The following is an 18,297-nucleotide window of genomic DNA, read 5'->3' as shown; positions in this document are numbered from 1 at the left end:
GCTGTTTATTTGGTTATAAGTGTATTGGTTTACTTGCAAACCCGTTTCTTCTGATTTTTGAAACCATTTAATTACATTGGTTTACGTCAACCAAATCAAAAACTAATGATTAAACAAATTTAAACAAATTAAGGTCTTTTATTGGTATTTTTTTCAAACTTCTGCGTTGAGCCGTTTTCGAGATCTGGGAAATCCCAAAACGTTACCGCAGCAAAATCTTAAATAACTAAAGAACTATACCACACACAAATTTTGCTATTTATAAACATTTACTACGCAACAAAAGCTATCTATTCATGTATTTGGTTCCGTGCTGAAACTAATTTTTGAAAGACGATTTTGCCTGGGTAACGTTTCAAACGTTACTCCAGCAAAATTTGTTTTTCTTAAATAACTTAAAAACTACAATTCAAACAAATTTTGCTATTAGTAAACAAATTGCTCCTCATGATACACTAATTATTTGTTTAAGTCTCATCTCTCTAAAGCAAAACATTTTGCCTGGGTAACGCACACCATTTCACAGGCCTTTGTGGCATTTGCAGACCGTTAGTTTGGTTTTAATATTGTAAAAGACGGAAAAACGCGATACAAATAACGTATGTTGTTATTTTATATAAGGACTTTTGTTTAGATACAATTTTATAGTTAAAATATCAAGGATAACGCTAAAATAAGGTAGAGTAAATGATCCGAATATTATATGATACTATGTAACTAGTTTTCATAATATTTTTTTTCAAGTATTGTTAGTCTATTATAATAATTAATACTATAAGTAATTTCACGCGAGGCCGAGGTAAATATTAGTTTGAATGTAATAAGAATGTACTGCGATTCTACACAGCTAACTTATTGATGTAGGTAGTTGATAACAAATCGTACCAAGTCAACGACTATTAGCAAAGTGAGGGTAGTTGGGTCGAACGTCGTATAAACAACGTCCGAGCCCCTAGGCACGATTCGTACGAATGCGCCACGAGTCAAAGGAAAGCGGCATTTTATAGTATTCGGCAGCTAAGCTTGTTCAGACATGAAATAATGACAACTACATTGACAACTATTCATCTACAAAAATATTAAATTAAAAGTTACATCTAACAAATCTTTTTCACGGAATCAAAGGACTTCTCAAAACTTTGAAACAAGCAGAAACAATACGGCTAGGAAAATACAGAAGTTATTCCAACTTGTACGTATACAATATACTCGTAAATAAAGCTATGTAGTGGACGCTACGTTATGCATTAGTAACTAGAGAGAGTAACTGTCTACGTTGTAAACGGGATTTGGTATTTCTTTGAATCGGCTAACCTTTGCTATGTTTCGGTTAAAGTTAACTTTGTTTTCTCATTTTGTAAGAAATTTAAGAATTCGTCGTATGTAATGAAAATATGGGTCTTTAAATAAAATAAATAAATAAATAAAATCTTTATTTTGCTTTAAACATGGTATTCAATGGTGATACAATTATGTTAATAAAGCACAAACATGTTCAGCCAATACAAGCATGCAAAAATAATTACCATAAAGGAGTTAATGGTCCGTTCGGCTTGAACTTTCCATGAACTCCTTTATTGTATAGAAGTTTTTTTCATGAAGCCAAATAAGAAGATGTTTTCTTAATTTATAATCATTACACGTCTTTAAGTAGGTAGACACCTACGACATGGATGCCTTCAACGCAAGAGCCTACGCGTCCCTCAAAGGCCGGCAAAACAATCGCAAGGTTACCTAACGTTGCAATTGCTATGGGCGGCGGTGATCATCTTCATCAGTACACCGCCCCCTCCTTTGTCGGTTTTAGTATTAAAAAATACATGTCTTTAAGTTATTTGGCAGATGATTGAATATTTTAACGGCCATCCCCACGCAACTTTCCCTTTCGCGTTAAATAGTGGATTACGAAAGTCATAATTTCTCTTGCTTTGATAAGATTTAGTTTTAGAGAATAATGACTATTTATGGATGATTCGAATTTGAAAAACGTGTGAATATATTCTGTTTTGCCAAAATGGCGAGCCAGATTTTAAAGAATTTTTCAACAAAGATAGAACCAAGCCTGATTTACGGGTAAAATAGACAAAATCATTGTTAATCACTTTACGTTTGTGAAATGTCCTATACTAATATTACAATTACAGTATAACAATTTTTTGAGTATGCGAATGTTTGAGCATGCATAAAAGTATTAAACAGTTTGACACAAATTAAATATTAAAGCAAAAGCATTCTAAACGCGCCATATTTAGGTACATGAAATCTTGTAAACAAAGCCAAGGGTAGTAAAAGAAGAACTGGCAGACGGCTTTTAAGAACATTTCAAAGGTTAATGCATGCAAGTTTTATAGAGCACTAAAACAAGAGGTTTCTTTTCGTATGCTTTTAAATTGTAACTTTAGATAAATCCCGACCCTCCTTTGTTGTTGTCTTAAAGCTTTCCAAATGATTTCTATCTGATTCGAGTCGTCGTGATGGGATCGTAAGAAGTTGTTTTAACTGACAGCACTTTATATTAAAATGTAGAGCTTTTTGAATTTTAACGATACAAATCGGAGTTTTACGCTGTGTAAAATGTTGGGTTATATTTTTGTTTATAGTAATGTTGTAGCAGCACGTTTTAAACACGAATAATATAAAAATAAAATGAAGTTATTATAAAAAGAATTATTGAGTTGGTTACGTGTAGAGCGTAGAACTGAACTGGTACGGGACCTGGGTTCACTTACCGATGCAGATGAAAACAAATATAAAAATTCCCAGATTCAAAAGGTACTTGTATGATGTGCATTTTGCTAAAAACTAATAATTAATCTTACAAAAATCTAATAATCGAAGTTACATAAACCCAGTCACAAACAAAACATTATCTAACGAAGCCGTTACCAGGACAATGTTTCGTTAACAATTCAAAATAATCTATAACAAGAGAGCACAAGCATCACCTAAGCAAATACAATGTAAATGAAGTTGATAGAAAAATTCACTTGGGAATTCAGTAGGTTCCTTATTATATCCACGCTTCACTCTTTGCATTTCTTTCCTTGAAACTATTTTATTATTCAAATTTTCAATATTGGATAGAACATTCTGATGGAGGGTAAGAAAAAATATTAATGGTATGTACAATGTACAGTAATTGGCTTATAATATAGCTATGTATAATTCAGTATTCGACTTTAAATTATAAAAGTTGATTAAAATGGAATTTGATATTTATCCAGTCAAAGTCGACAATTTTTGTTAAGGCAAAATGTTTAAAACTAGTTTTTACCTAAAGTACGTAGTATTGTATAACCTGTGCCTAAAGAAGGTACTATTACAGTACAATACCAAATAAACCCTTCACCTATACACAGTATTAGAAAACACTGCAAACCCCTACACTTCATCAAACAGCCAGCAAAATTAAAAGAATGGAATAAAAAATCGACGTTGAAACCGTGCGTCAAAGGCACTGACATCGAACCCTCCATGCGGAACCAACCCAGTGCATCTGAATTACGTTGAAAGCATCTACAATTCCTCTGTGGAACCCTAAAAAGGCTACACTTAGCTAGCACTCCCACTGTTTGAGTTGTTGATGAAAAATGCATCTTTACACCGTTTTTATAAGCAGTTTTTCTAGAAAATCACAAAAAATTTTCAGAAATAACGTATCTAGATACGGTAAGTTAAGGATGAAATAATGAATTTTTTGAGAACTGGGCAGAACTATTGTTTGTGTTTGTTTTAGTTATATTAATTTGTAAGAGACATGAGACAATTTTCATGAAGCCCTTAAAAACCTTGTCTTTGAACATAATATGATAATGTTATTTTTTGCAGTCCATAACGTTTAATAAGTATACTATTATATTATTTGTGGTTTTATATAAAATAATCTTATTTAGCATTATACAATATAATACAAGCAGAGATTGTTTCACAGTCTTTCCTTCACAATGTTTTCATTCAGGTAAATGTATTGACGTACAAACTTCTCCGCTAGAAAAATAAAAGAATAAATAATTATGAAGAATTATTGTGGTTTATAAATGCTAATTAAAATCGTCAAACATATTTCCATTATCTATTTATATGTAAAATAAAGCATGTACATTGTACAATACAATATTATACTGAAAATGCATATTTAAAAAGCGAAAAATCAAGAGTGAATTTTAATACAAGTTTTATCCAGTGTCAGTAACGTTTCAAAAACCGTTCGTATAAAAATGGAATACAAAAGGGTATTCGCAAAGTGCACATGTTCGTTTCAATTAAAAGTTTTGTTCGAAACAAATGATGCAACTGTAAAAACGGAGCTTTTTTAACAATATTTTATTATTAAGCCTTCGTTAAGCCTTCAAAAGTAAAACATGACTGTTTGATCTCGCTTGTAAAAATTATAATTTCGACCTTTCGTAGAAACCATTTGCATAATTTTAAAACGAATTCCGTTTTAATTTAGAGGTTTTGTTTTGGTATTATGCAAATTTGTGACGGCTGTTTCATTAAATACATTTTGTTTCACTATTTATGTTATTTCAATTGCAAACTTAATATACATGAATTATTTCCAACTACAGTATTTCAGGAAAGTACGCAATATTGTTTTCTGTATAATTCTGCATTTTTCAGTCGCTGCTGCACTATGAAGGTTCCTTTTATATTTTTTATATAATAATTTAGGTGTCTTATTGTGTTTGAATTTTCTGTTACGAAGTTTATTAGGTATAGATATTATTTCAGAGTGCTCATGCTCTTAAAGGAAGTAGGTAAGTTTCTTAACTTTTGTGAAGTATTGGAACTGTTAAGAAATTTGCAACTATAATAGCAGTATTGTAAAGATATCTGAAATACATATTATTATATTGTAGCCTCTTAAAAAATAGGCTAAAATATAATACAAATATAACAAGTAGAACTAATGTAAGACTAATTTAAACATGTTACATGTCCACTATAAAATATAATCCCACATATTGGCTACACACAAACTGCAAAATAACGAAATTGTACCACTCCGCGCCAACAACGGAAGCATATAAGGAATATCGTACAAAATAAAAACGGGATAATCTCCCGTATTACAGAAGCGAATCTACATTTATACAAATGTGAGAGATATGTTATTTCTCGCTTCCTAGTGCTCTTCCTTTGTAATATAAAAAGTTATTCTGTCATTGTGACGCGATACGTTACAGAGATAGCAAAGAATACATTATTATTATATGTACGTTATCCCAGAAGCTAGTATGTTAAGAGCTTAACGTGGCTTAACGTCTTCGTAGTATTTATTTTACTATTGCTGTCACAGTATTTTACTATATTAAGGGCTGATTTTTCAATCCTTTGTTAAAACTTATTCGTCGAATAATGTATAAAACTACCATTTTAAAAACGTATTCTAATTGCCCGTATTTGACAGTTTACGTGACATTTTAATATTATCGTGTAATACTTTATTGGACGGGAATATTGTAATACTGTGGTTATGTTTATAGTTTGTTGCTTATGGGAGAACTTAAACAATTACAAAAAAATAGAGAATGTAGTGTTTCGAGATTAAACCAAAATAAACAAAATATGTAAGATAATATATTCTAGACACATTCTTGATTCTTTAATAGACATGTTATGTAATATTCTCTAGTCCTAAAGTAAGTGAAGCTTGTAAGAAGGACTCTAGACTAGGGATAAGCACACTTTGACATAAAATTGTATGAACTTAAAGATATAGGTAGAAAGTTCCTTTAAACATAATATAAAGAAAAATACAATTGATTAGTATCTACAATACGGGGGTATGTGGTCTATTATAGTGTAGTATACCATAGTATTTTTCCACTATAATAATCAAACCTACACCTTTCACAATTGTTTATAGAAACATCGATCTATATTACTAAGAATCAAAGGTCAAAGGGCCTGTGTAAATGGCCCTTCCCGTTAATTAATAATTGATAAATTATTTCATTGTGTATTTTAAAAAGCAAACTCCGAAATCAAGCAATTTAGCCGCAAATTGGGCGAATATTCTTTCAAATCGTAACCACGAGGGACCTAACCAAATACATTGTACAAAATAAAGAGAATCAACACAAGAATTAGGTTAAATCCGAATTTTGAGCTCCATAATTTCATTATTCCCTGTAATGTAAAGAAATGTTTTCATTTTGAACCCTTTGTTGATTGCGAACGGCTAATGTTGAATTTGTTTTTGATGAAGCTGTGTTTTTCTAAATGAAGGTAAGTATGCTATATTATAGCTTAACTTATATTGGTATTTTAATAATTGTGCAAACAAATTCGCTTTCTCTATATTATTGGTCCATGTTAATTATGTTTTAAAATATGTACAAGAAAAACGATTCTTCAGAACAGCCCTAGTGTGCAATTGTTAAAAAAAAAATGGAATAAAAGACTGGCTGAATAGAAACCGCCGCTGAAAAAAACCTGACTAATGAACGTTCGATTTTCGAATTCGCTATTCAAATTTCTTCTGCCATATTTGAACAGTTATTCTAATACCATATTCCAACTAGCTGTAAAAACACGACTAACGTTAAGCCGTAGGAAACTTTTTCGCAATATTTGGTGAAATAGAATACCAGAACCATTTCTATCGTACGCCGCATACATTTTTCAAAGTATTGCTTCCTTGCAGTTGCACTGTCAGCTCGTACGAGTAAATACGTAAAAATTCTCCAGCCACAGAGCTATGAAACATTTAGAGTTCGCGCTGCAGCTACAGTTTTACATTTTACCAATAGGGGCACGATGGAAATGTATGGATGCGTCGTTTAACTATAATGTATGCGATTATTTTGACTTTAATTATAAAAAATAGTGTAGTGAAACGTAGGAGTAGTAAAATATTATATGAATAGCAGTTGGCAAAATAAGATACATAATATTATTTTGTTTATTACAATATGAAACAACAAGTAAAGTATAATCGTGTTAATTGAATTATTTTTTACTAGCCGCTCCGCGCGGTTTCACCCCCGTGACTCCTCTCCTGTTGGTCGTAGCGTGATGATATATAACCTATAGCCTTCCTCGATAAATGAGCTATCTAACACCGAAAGAATTTTTCAAATCGGACCAGTAGTTCTCGAGATTAGCGCGTTCAAACAAACAAACAAACAAACTCTTCAGCTTTATAATATTAGTATAGATTTCATGAAAATTCCATGTTTAAGTAGTTCTATAAAATTACCTTTATTCTCATGTGTTCATCTAAAGAAATACTTTTTATGAATGAAAATAATAATATGTAAGATAAAAGACATGTGATAAAAATGAGTAGAAAAGTACCTAATAACATTACCTAAAGGTCCTCGTTTTCGTTACTTGAAAATGTTGTAGGCCATAATCACAGCGTTTTATTTTTATGTTTTACGAAGTAACAAAAGATAGTATGAATATAAAATTGAATTAAATTCATTATTTTCTAACCTACTAGATTTCCTCTCGCGATTCGATTCAAATATTAATTGAAATTGAATGTTTCAACAATTCTTCCAAAAATAATGCAGCAACACAGCAACTTCATTCTATTCTCATCAATCGATAGTTTTGGTTCTCAAGGAAGGTTATATAATATCTACCTATTCGGTTCAAGTATATAATTTGTTAAGTTTAACACGGAGCAAGCGTATCTGTGAAGGTGAAAGGCAAGCTATGTATAAATAAAATAAATCAATATAGAATGTCCATATTATTACTTCTCGGGCAATTTACGCGGCCAGTCTAACAAATATTTGATATCGGCGTCCGCCCACGCTCACGCTGTTCTTACATTGGGCGGTAGAACATTTCTCAATAATAATAGTTTTAAACTAGGTTTAGTGGGTTTTGATGCCTGTCTGCATGTGAGTAATGTTGTAATGTAAAATTCTTCTTATATGAAACTGTTCTTTCTCATAGTATGACATATTTTACGTCCTGATTAATAAATAAAATATATTTTCGTATGTGTTTAGGAAATTTTTCTTAACGAGGCTGTCTTTATTATGTCTGTTCATATATTCGCTTACATAATAACAGAATTTTACAATATCTTGCCAAATAGCTTCTCTAATAGGTACGTATAAATTATCAAGTTTCGACTAACTATAACGTAAAGCGAACCTCAGCTTTTCTATTCTTCTAAACTCTGTATATTTTAAAATCCACACATGCACACATTACATACATTCAACTTTTTTAATTTTCAAAATGCTGTAAACGCAATTAACTTTAAAATATCGTTTCACTAATTGCACTAACACAATAGAATGTAAAATGCGAGGACGGAAAAGTTTTAGTGTTTTTAATATTTATGTCCAGTGATTCGGGAACACATAGGGTCATTGCGCCTGTTCGCGTCCACATGCCTATTCGCGTCCATTTTGCGGATATCTTTTAGAAAATTCACGAAAATAAGTATACTTTAAGTAAAATTGTAATAAGAAAAATTTCCGATAATACCACAATGTATAAGAGACATGCACACATATTCAAAATATGCCTGCGCACCTCCTATCCTATTTAAAAAAAATATTTAATTTTGGCAATTAAACGAGAGAGCTAAAATGCGCGGGATTTTGAGAAAAAAATAGTGCGCAGCGTCGCGTTTGACGGTAAGTATCTTATTGTTAAATGTGAATTTTTGAATATGTAACTGTTTCTTTACTTTGCTAACAAAACATGGAATAGTATGGATTATGAATCAGCTTATTTCTTTTACAATTAATAGCTAAAATAAGGTGGACGCGAATTACTACACCGAATTTGTACAACTTCCATTTTGCGTCCACGGTGGGCGCAAACTATACCTATAGTGCATAACAATAGAACATATTGCGTCCACATTGTTTTTCATTACGTAGCAATTGTTAAAATATGCAATTTAAAATAGATTGTAAATTTTTGACTAAGACTATAAGTTGATAATTTAAATTTTCATTCAAATTAGCAAATTTTTATGCTATTTTTTCATTTTAAAATGGGTATTCTACAAATGAGACTAGTATCTTTGAGAATGAGAGTCAATAAGTCTGTGGTTAAGAAAATAATATAAACAAAAAAGAAATTTAATTCTAATTTCATTAGAAACTAAAAAATAGGGTAGGTAGGTAATCTTAATAGAACTGATTATTATTTATTTACATAACGTAACTTTGTTTTTTGTTAATTTTTAGTTCTATTAATGATGAGAAGATAAATATAAATAAGTTTTTCCAGTTTCGTTACAGTGAATTATATTAATAATAATGTTGATTTTAGGGTTCCGAACCTCACAAGGAAAAACCGGAATCCTTGTAGGATCACTTTGATATCCGTCCGTCTGTATGTCCGTCTGCCGGTCTGTATTTCTGTCAAGACCCTTTTTCTCAGTAATGCGTGGAGGTATAAAGCTGAAATTTATATTGAATACTCAAGTCTACGGTCCCTTGAAGCAGTTCAAAAATCAAACTTATAAGCCAAAGCAATCAAAAGATACAGCCGTTTATGTTGCAAATTTTTGCAAATTTCGACATTCGCAAGGGAATCAAAACCTACAGGGTACTTTACGTGAACACAGACACTTGAAGTTTGGTACGAAGCAACGTCTTATAGCACAAATAAGGGAAACATTGAAAAAATAATCATTTACAGTTAAAACATATGAAAAAAAAAAACAGGTTAATACGGAACCCTCGGTGTGCGAGTCCCACTCGCATTTGGCCGGTTTTTATTGTATAACTATATTCGTAAATAAATAATTTATTAAAATCTAATTTTTATTTGCATTTATCTGATAAAATATCACCCAATACACTCTTAATTCCTTTTCTAAGCTGGTGGACGCGAACTGGTCCACGGGTGGACGCAAACTGGAATTTTTGGACGCGAACTGGGTAAAACGCCTAATTCTGCTATTTGTCTAGATAAATAAAAACCACATGATATTTCCAACACAATTGAAAGTAAATCTTAAAATAGACTATGTAATGAACACGTTACATAAATTTTGCGTTGAAATTTGTTCTGGAACATTTTTATTTTCTCCTTCAAACTTACCAACTGCACTAAGTGGACGCGAACTGGCGCAATGACCCTAGTTTGTATTAAAATGGGAATTATTTATCGTTGTGCCCCTTGCCACCTTTGGGTTAAATAAATTAATCTTTTACATCTTAATATCTATATATATAAATCTCGTGTCACAATGTTTGTCCTCAATGGACTCCTAAACCAAATAAAATTCACACACCATGTGCAGTTCGATCCAACTTGAGAGATAGGATAGTTTAAACATGTAGGTACCACGGGCGAAGCCGGGGCGGAAAGCTAGTATCTCTATAAATTAGGTTCTAGGCGGCTGGCATAGACAATATATTTTTTTTTGCCTCTTAAATTTCAAGTTATGCTAAAATATTATAAACGCGAAAGTTTGTGAGTATGGAGGGATAGCGATGAAACTTTACGGTAGTATAGTAGGTTGTATATCAGAATAACACGTATGCTACAGCTAGCGTACGTATAAACGTAGAGACAGCTTTTGTTTTATCATTTAAAAAGATTTAATTTAATTTGATTTCAATATATCTTATGTGAATTTATAATAGAGATAAACATAAAATATCATTATTCTTGTTATAAGAAATTCGTCACCAATAAGCAAATACTGTAAGACGAACACGTGAAGACATTAAATTTTGGTTTTTTGGCGGTCTGCCATTTTCCTACCTTGTTATTCTGATGTATAATTTACGATACAGCAAAGTGCAATTTCGGTCACTTTATCAATGCTAAAATAGGTTCCAGTCGGTATTTTGTGATATAATAGGCTATGCTAGTAATTTCAGTATGCGGTTGAATGCCGTAATGCCTAGGTAAATAGGGAATGTATAATTTTGGGCGCTTTGCAATCGAATTGCAGTTATTTTGGCGTAGTTTAAGTATGAACATGACGTGTATAATGTGGTAGTACAACATTTTTGGAGATATATGGTGTTATTAAATACATAATCTATACTAATATTATAAAGCTGAAGAGTTTGTTTGTTTGAACGCGCTAATCTCAGGAAATACTGGTCCGATTTGAAAAATTCTTTCGATGTTAGATAGCCCATTCATCGAAGAAGGTTATAGGCTTTATATTATTACGCTAAGACCAACAGGAGCGGAGCCACGCGGGTGAAACCGCGAAGCGCAGCTAGTATGCTATAAGAGTTTATCGTTCTAAATATACAAAATAGAGAAACTAAAAGGCAAAAAAGAAATATTAAACTAGTCTAGTTCTTAAACTGGACTCTAAACGTACAATTTCCATCTCGGAACTAAATAGAAATTCTTAAATTACGATAAAAGATACCCGTCGGAGCTTCCTTTAGAAATCTAGACTTGCTTAGAGTCTGCAGGGAAAATTATTAAGCGAAATCCAGAGATAGTCCTGTAGAAAATTTGCGTAATCCGATATTGTGAGTCGGGATTTTGTAAGTTCTAGATTCTGTGTGCTTAGAGCAATATTGTTTTAGACGGTGAAGGTGGTGTAAAAGGCTTTTGTTGTATATTTTTGGGAATGTAAAAATAATAAGTTTCTTATCTAAGTTCTTACCTATGTGTTTATGAAAAAATGACAGTTACTACAATATTTTATGCTTTGTTTTCCCAAACTGGCTGAATCTATTTTGACGAGACTCTCATTTTTGGATAAGTTATGGTAAAGAACTATGGCTATTTTCAATATGGGAAAAGAATTAGAGTTGCCTACAGAAGTTAAAAGTTCTAATTTAATACGTCAGTTACGTAATAAAGTATTGATTGACTTCCAATCAGCTATTCCAATTAGTAATATTATATTAGAGATTTGTAAAAAAATGTAGGTGTTCTCAACCTAAAACCTAAAAATCTAGCAAAAATTTTCTTTTTATTTTCAACCCAAAAATCTATCTTTGAGTGTTCACAACAAAGTACAATTACCTACTGTTGTAAAATTAGTTTAATAAAGAAACAGAATATCTAGTTCTAATTTCGCTCTACGGAATAATCCTTAATAAGAAACGCAACAAGCAATAGCTACCTACAATATTACAGTTCTGATTACGGCCATTTTTAATTTGTTCTTTGAGCGATTTAATCCCGTCGTGAGAGCTGTGTAACAAGCTTCGTTCACTCAGAGCGTCTTAGAGATTAAATTACTATGCATTGTACTATGTATACTAGTTGTGTACACTTGCTTTGTTTGTTTCAAAAGATTGATGAATAGATAACAAGGTTGGTACAAAGGTATTTCTGAAATGTGATTGATAAAAGTTTCAGGTGGTAGCCCATAAGACTGTTGAAAAATTTTGTTTCAGATTATGTTAAGATTAACGTTGCGCTTATTTCTTCTCCACTTAAAATAGTACAAATTCATCACATCCCGCAATTTAAAGCATAGATTAAGTGCTCTAGTTGAGTTTTGGGCTCAAGGCTCAACGTTAAAATTAAATTGAACAAAAGGCGAAATTTAAAACATGCACACGGATTGCATAAAAGCACTATGTAAAACTGTAATACCGTATTTCATATTCAAAGAACAGACGTGCCAAGCTAAACATTCAGTTTCAAACGTAGTCAAGTTAAATTCACGAGAAGCCGGCTGGAAATATCCAGCCATAATTCGGCCTCTTAATAACCGGATCCGACCGGTTTCAACCGGTTTTAGCCGCTCCTGATAGGGCTGCCAACTTTGAGTTTTATCATTCATCGCTCTAGTTTAGGCTTTAGGGTGTAGAACGAAGTTTTAGTTTGTCTTGCTTTAATTGATATTGGAGTTGTAATACTATGTTTGAAATTATTTAAGTTAAAGTACTAAATTTAAGCATAAACGGACCTACCTACCCAACTTACTTATGTTTAAAAATGCATGTTTGATGAGTCTTATTAATCAAATTTAACAATTTATATGGGTACATAAAAGTCTCGAGTACATAATACGTAATAAAGTAATAAGATATTCTTAAAATATTTATGCTATCAATCATCCTACATGCCAGCCTTCGATAAAAATTTTCTTAAAACAATACGAAATATGCCTGACATTTCAGACTGAACGATATAAAAACACTAATATCCAGATGAAATGTTAGGGTTGCCAAATGACACATGTACACATTATTTGTATTCAATGAATATTAATTCTTTTGGCAGCCCTAGCAACTCCACCCCAGTATAAAATGATTCACTAGCGGATAGTCCGCTCTTGCCAAATCTACTTTGTAATAAAAGCACTTAGTAGGTTTTTTCTTTTCACGAAGGCGAAAGGTCTAATAGACCCTGATTTCAGCTGAATACACATTATACATCATAAGTCGAGATTAATTTTCATTTTAATTATAATATTCCATCGGTATTGGAGTTTTAAGATGGATTAATTATTAAAAACTGGTGTACACTCTCCGTGGCGTTTTCTATTTTATTATGGGTACACTTTCATGATTTGATTTCCATTTACTTTTCATTCATAATAGGAGAGACACCTACTATATAAATACTACAGTAACGCTAATAGTAAAATGTAAAAATGCTCTACTTTCTAACGGATTAACTACTTTAGACTAGAGTCTGAGAGTAAAGTAGATTTAACTTACCTTACTACTTACCATACTGTATTTATGGTAGAAGTAGATTTAATCTACTTAGCAGTACGTAAGAGTATGTTTCTCTATCTCATCTGCTGCTACCTATTGCTGCTATAATCGGATAAAGACATATAATAAACACCTGAAAACTGAAATCCAAGTTTAAACCATCGTTTGAGTTTTGTGCACACAACGGTGTACTTTGATAATAATAAGATTAAACAAATCCCAAGCTATGCAGTGGTATAATGCCGTCGAGTTAAGGCATTCAGACTGTATAATTGCATCATTAAATTCAGGTACGGTGTTAAAAGTTTTAAAGAATTGATTAGCGCGTTTGCAGGCGCGGCTTCGAGGTTATTTTAAAGATAAATAAAAGCTGAGTGTTTTTCTTGGTCTGCTCATTGGAAGGTGCAATGATGGAAAATACTGATTCTTCAAGAGAGAAGTTTATCTAAACTTATGGTAGCGTTAGCTACTATTAAGTATATGGTTTTAAGAATTTCATATACTCTTATGACAGTGAATCTTATAAATTTCTGATGTAAATATGACGTAGGTAATTGAATTACAGCTGTAGGCTGGATGCTTTTCCACTTTTTCAACATTATTTGACTTACAGTATGATCTCAATTACATATAGCTACATACAAGCTCAAATAATATAACAGACGTTTATTTTTGCAATAAATTAATTATTAATTTTGTTTTTAAATCGTCAAGATACTGAAATCGTAATAAAACTTATTTCACGTAGTTCTGTAGAAAATTACGCGATAAAAGATAAATGACCAATTCCCTCCCTGTTAAGATAAGACTGCACTGAACGGTTCTTTTGAACTTTAGTTCTGTGCGAGACTATTCGAAATAGTTGAACTGAAAGAATAAGTTCGTTTAGCTTCTAAACTTTGCTTAAATACGTGTTTTTATTTCCATTATTCATTCGAATGCAAAGATTAAAATTTTAATTTGAAACCTTTGTTCAAAACGAGTGATTGTGTTTGAATGATGGTCTTTGAATAGTTTTTAATCCTATATTAAAATTTATATTAAAATCACAAATTATCGCTACTTAGTTGATGCTTATCACTGCTTTACTTGTGATACCATGGGGTTATATTAATTATCTGTACCCCTGATAAAAAAAACCCGGGATAATAAATTTTATCTACAATACGTTTTCTAATAGTGAAATAATTATGTAAAATCGTTAAATTCGTGAGTAAAAAGCTGTTACAGTAAGCCTGCAATATTTTTTAAATCATTTAACTCATACTATAAGTCGTAACATAAATGAAATCAAGTACATATTTCATATAACATATACATACATAAATCATAATATTGTCTTCTCATTTGTTTGTTTTACGTGAGGCTGAAAGCAGTTTCCGAGTGATTAAGCAGACACTACACGACTCGTATAAAACATAAATTACAGCCGGTCCAACATACAACAACTTTAGAAACTAAGTACTCCGTGGATATTTGCTCGAATTAAACAAGCGGCTGTCACACTGTCGCGTAATGTTGGTTTTGTTGGACTTGTTTCTATTTAAAAAGTAAGTAGTTAGCAAATCGATAATTGAACGTCGTTTTATAATTTAACTAGATTTCCGCCCGCGGCTTCGCCCGCGTTTGCAAAGGAAAACCCGCATAGTTCCCGTTCCCGTGGGATTTCCGGGATAAAAACTAACCTATGTGTTAATCCAAGTTACCCTCTATATGTGTGCTAAATTTCATTGTAATCGGTTCAGTAGTTTTTACGTGAAAGAGTAACAAACATCCATACATCCATACATCCTTACAAACTTTCGCCTTTATAATATAAATATATTAGATTAGATTACTACTGATAAATTAAACATCTTGATAAGCAGCTTGACTGCGACATAGGTACGTATACCTTGATCTTCCAACAAAAATTAAACGAAAGTTTTCGATCAAAGCTCCAAATCAAAGCTTTTAAAAAAATTAAAGATATTATGCTCTATTATGGATAGCATAATAGAGCATAATATCTTGAATTTAGGCAAGTATAATATAACTTTTAAATTAAACAGTATGAACATTTTCACAATAGTGTTGAAAGTGAATGAATAACAACAAAGACAAAAGTATAATCCATTATTAACACGTTCAATTATTATAGAATAACGTGTCCCATTAATTTAATTAATGTCACTAATCCTCCACTTTCACAGTGTATTTAACACCACGCTCACAAAATCGCTGTCTTACGAACTCAATATATCGAGCATTATCGATTGCTCGTTACGGTGTAATAGTAGGATTAACCGTTTGAATTAATAGCGCGCAATTCAATTGCTCTACTGGTAGCAATCAATTTGTGGCGAGGAGCGACAAAGCGGCAGTCGACGTTTTGTACATAATTAGTTTTGCGTTTTGTGTTTTGTTACACCGAAGCGAACTGACACGCTCAGCTAAATTGGCATGCCCAATTGATGAAATGTATTGGATTCATTTTGAATGCTTTGGTATATTTTCACTGTATTGTAGTTGCTTTGTGTGGTCAGTGATTTAGGTTAGTAAAGTCAGAATTGAATTATGTTTAAATAAAAAGGATATCAAAAAAGTATATCTTTATAGTAGACAATCAAAACTTTAATTGTTTATAACTTTAAAGTAACCTGAAATCAAATCGCACTTATTATTGATACACTTTGATAACTCTCGTTATACCTTTTACGCCTTCAATCTTTTATTTCAAGCTTTATCAAAGGATCGCCCATATTATAAGCAAGCAAAGTATTTATTTATTTAGGCCTGGCCCATCTCTTTTCTAGTCTAGTCTACTGAGCTACGGAATTTAATGGTGACATATAGAAGTAATTTCAAAAGACATGAGAGTCAAGTATTTATTTCAAATTGCAAGAGATAAGTTTAATTTTTTTTATGACAGAGCAAGCAAAGGGGCAGGTGAGCCACCTAATGTTAAGTGGTCACCACCGCCCATAGACACTTGTAACACTAGAAGTGTTGCAGGTGCTTTGCCGGCCTTTTATGGACAAATAAGCTCTTTTCTTGAAGGCCCCAATGTCGTAGTTGTTCGGGAACACCGCAGGTGGCAAATCGTTCCACAGTTTCACCGTACGCGGAAGGAAGTTGCGGGTGAAGCGGACAGTGGTGGAGCGCCAACCATCCAGATGGTGCGGATGGAACTGGTTTTTACGGCGCGGTGTGGTCCGGTGGTGGAACTGTGCGGCTGGTAATAGGTGGAACAATTCCTCAGAGCACTCCCCGTCCCCATAGTATTATTATCCCATTAATATTCTTTTATCTGAGATATCCGATTTATTTACTCAATAAGACTTCTTCTAGAAGCACTTTTGAATCATCGTAACATATTTTTAACATTTACCACCGAAGATAATATTAGTAAATTACTTATCTCTTTCAGAAAACAGAAACCTTTCGGGATATAGACAACTAGGTACCTACTAAATTCATAAAAATAATAAATAACATATAGGTTCTAAGTAATAAATGTATCTTGATCACATGATTAAAAAATAATATATAAAATTGTTTGAACACGATAACTATTCGCGATTTCAATCAATTTTATTTGAAACACAAAATAAACAAATACCTATAAACTATGTATTTCATTTCAGTTAATCTGTATAAACAATACAATATTTACGCATTCACTGTAACTCCAAGGCGATTAAAAACCTATTAACTTTGGCAAAATAATGCAATACGTTCAACTATGCGTAGTTTCAAACGATAAAGTGATGCCAATCTCCCCCTTACACAAACGCAACAAGTGCTATTTTTGTTTGTATTGCGACGTTATCAATAACAATCGTGAAATAGCACGGATGTGTGAAAGAGATAAAGTTGTAAGTCATGCGTACTAACTCCGATACTTGCTTATATACCGTTATTTCGACAGTCCACGCAGGAGGTCCCATGGTGTAATGGTTAGCACTTTGGACTCTGAATCCAACGATCCGAGTTCAAATCTCGGTGGGACCTGTGGGTTGAAATTTTCATTTTATTTTATAATTATGATGTATTCTGTTTAAATTTATTTACCGTGTTCTTAAACAAATACTATTTGTCCGTAATTTTTTTTTTATTTTCTTTTTAATTTTCTATGCACGGAAAAGTCTATTCAAAAGCTTATAAGTAACACAATGTAATTGTTATACCTAATTTTGATTATCTAACCGATTGTGACATTCAATTTTTTTATTTATAGTTATTAAGTATAATTCAATTTTCATAAAAAAAATATATTGTTGGCGATAAAAATGCGATAGACTTTACTTACTACACAGTAATGATATCTTTAGAGTTTAATATGACAATAATTTTAATTATTAAGCAACAAAAACGTGAGAAAATTATATAGGATGGGTAATACATATTATAATCATTTCATATTTATTCATATTAACGAACAAGAACAATGGAAAAAGGATAAAAGGCGTAATAATTACCGATATAATTTTACTCACGCTTTAGTCATGAATTAAGGCCTTATTGACTGCAATTACGAAAGCACTTGAAGTCGGATTCAATTGTTGAAATAAGTGAAAATTGTAAGCACTTACAGAGGTATGGTGATGTTACACGCGGAAATAATTTTCCCTTTGATATTGTAAGTAAAAATAAATGAAAAATGTAGGTACCCATGGAAAAGTTATGATATAATAGCCTTGTTTTTATTAATCAACTGTAATTG

At 32.0% G+C, this 18,297-nt stretch overlaps 1 protein-coding gene, 1 long non-coding RNA gene and 1 other non-coding gene across 3 annotated transcripts in view; 2 read left to right on the top strand and 1 right to left on the bottom strand.

Annotated features, from left to right (window-relative positions):
* LOC149476791 (uncharacterized) overlaps window positions 1–18,297 on the bottom strand; it is a 465,754-nt gene that overhangs the window by 122,174 nt on the left and 325,283 nt on the right. The gene's annotated exons all lie outside the window — the stretch shown is intronic.
* Window positions 1–18,297, top strand: part of Etf-QO (electron transfer flavoprotein-ubiquinone oxidoreductase) — a 110,084-nt gene that overhangs the window by 48,581 nt on the left and 43,206 nt on the right. The gene's annotated exons all lie outside the window — the stretch shown is intronic.
* TRNAQ-CUG (transfer RNA glutamine (anticodon CUG)) lies at window positions 17,514–17,585 on the top strand. The gene has a single exon. It is a non-coding gene; the product is annotated as a tRNA-Gln (tRNA).

Source organism: Colias philodice, chromosome 26 (assembly GCF_061535455.1).
Source record: "Colias philodice isolate Cphi_HAF_F1 chromosome 26, ilColPhil1 Martin Lab GWU primary, whole genome shotgun sequence".
NCBI lineage: Eukaryota > Metazoa > Arthropoda > Insecta > Lepidoptera > Pieridae > Colias > Colias philodice.
This window is presented reverse-complemented; position numbering and strand designations above follow the sequence as displayed.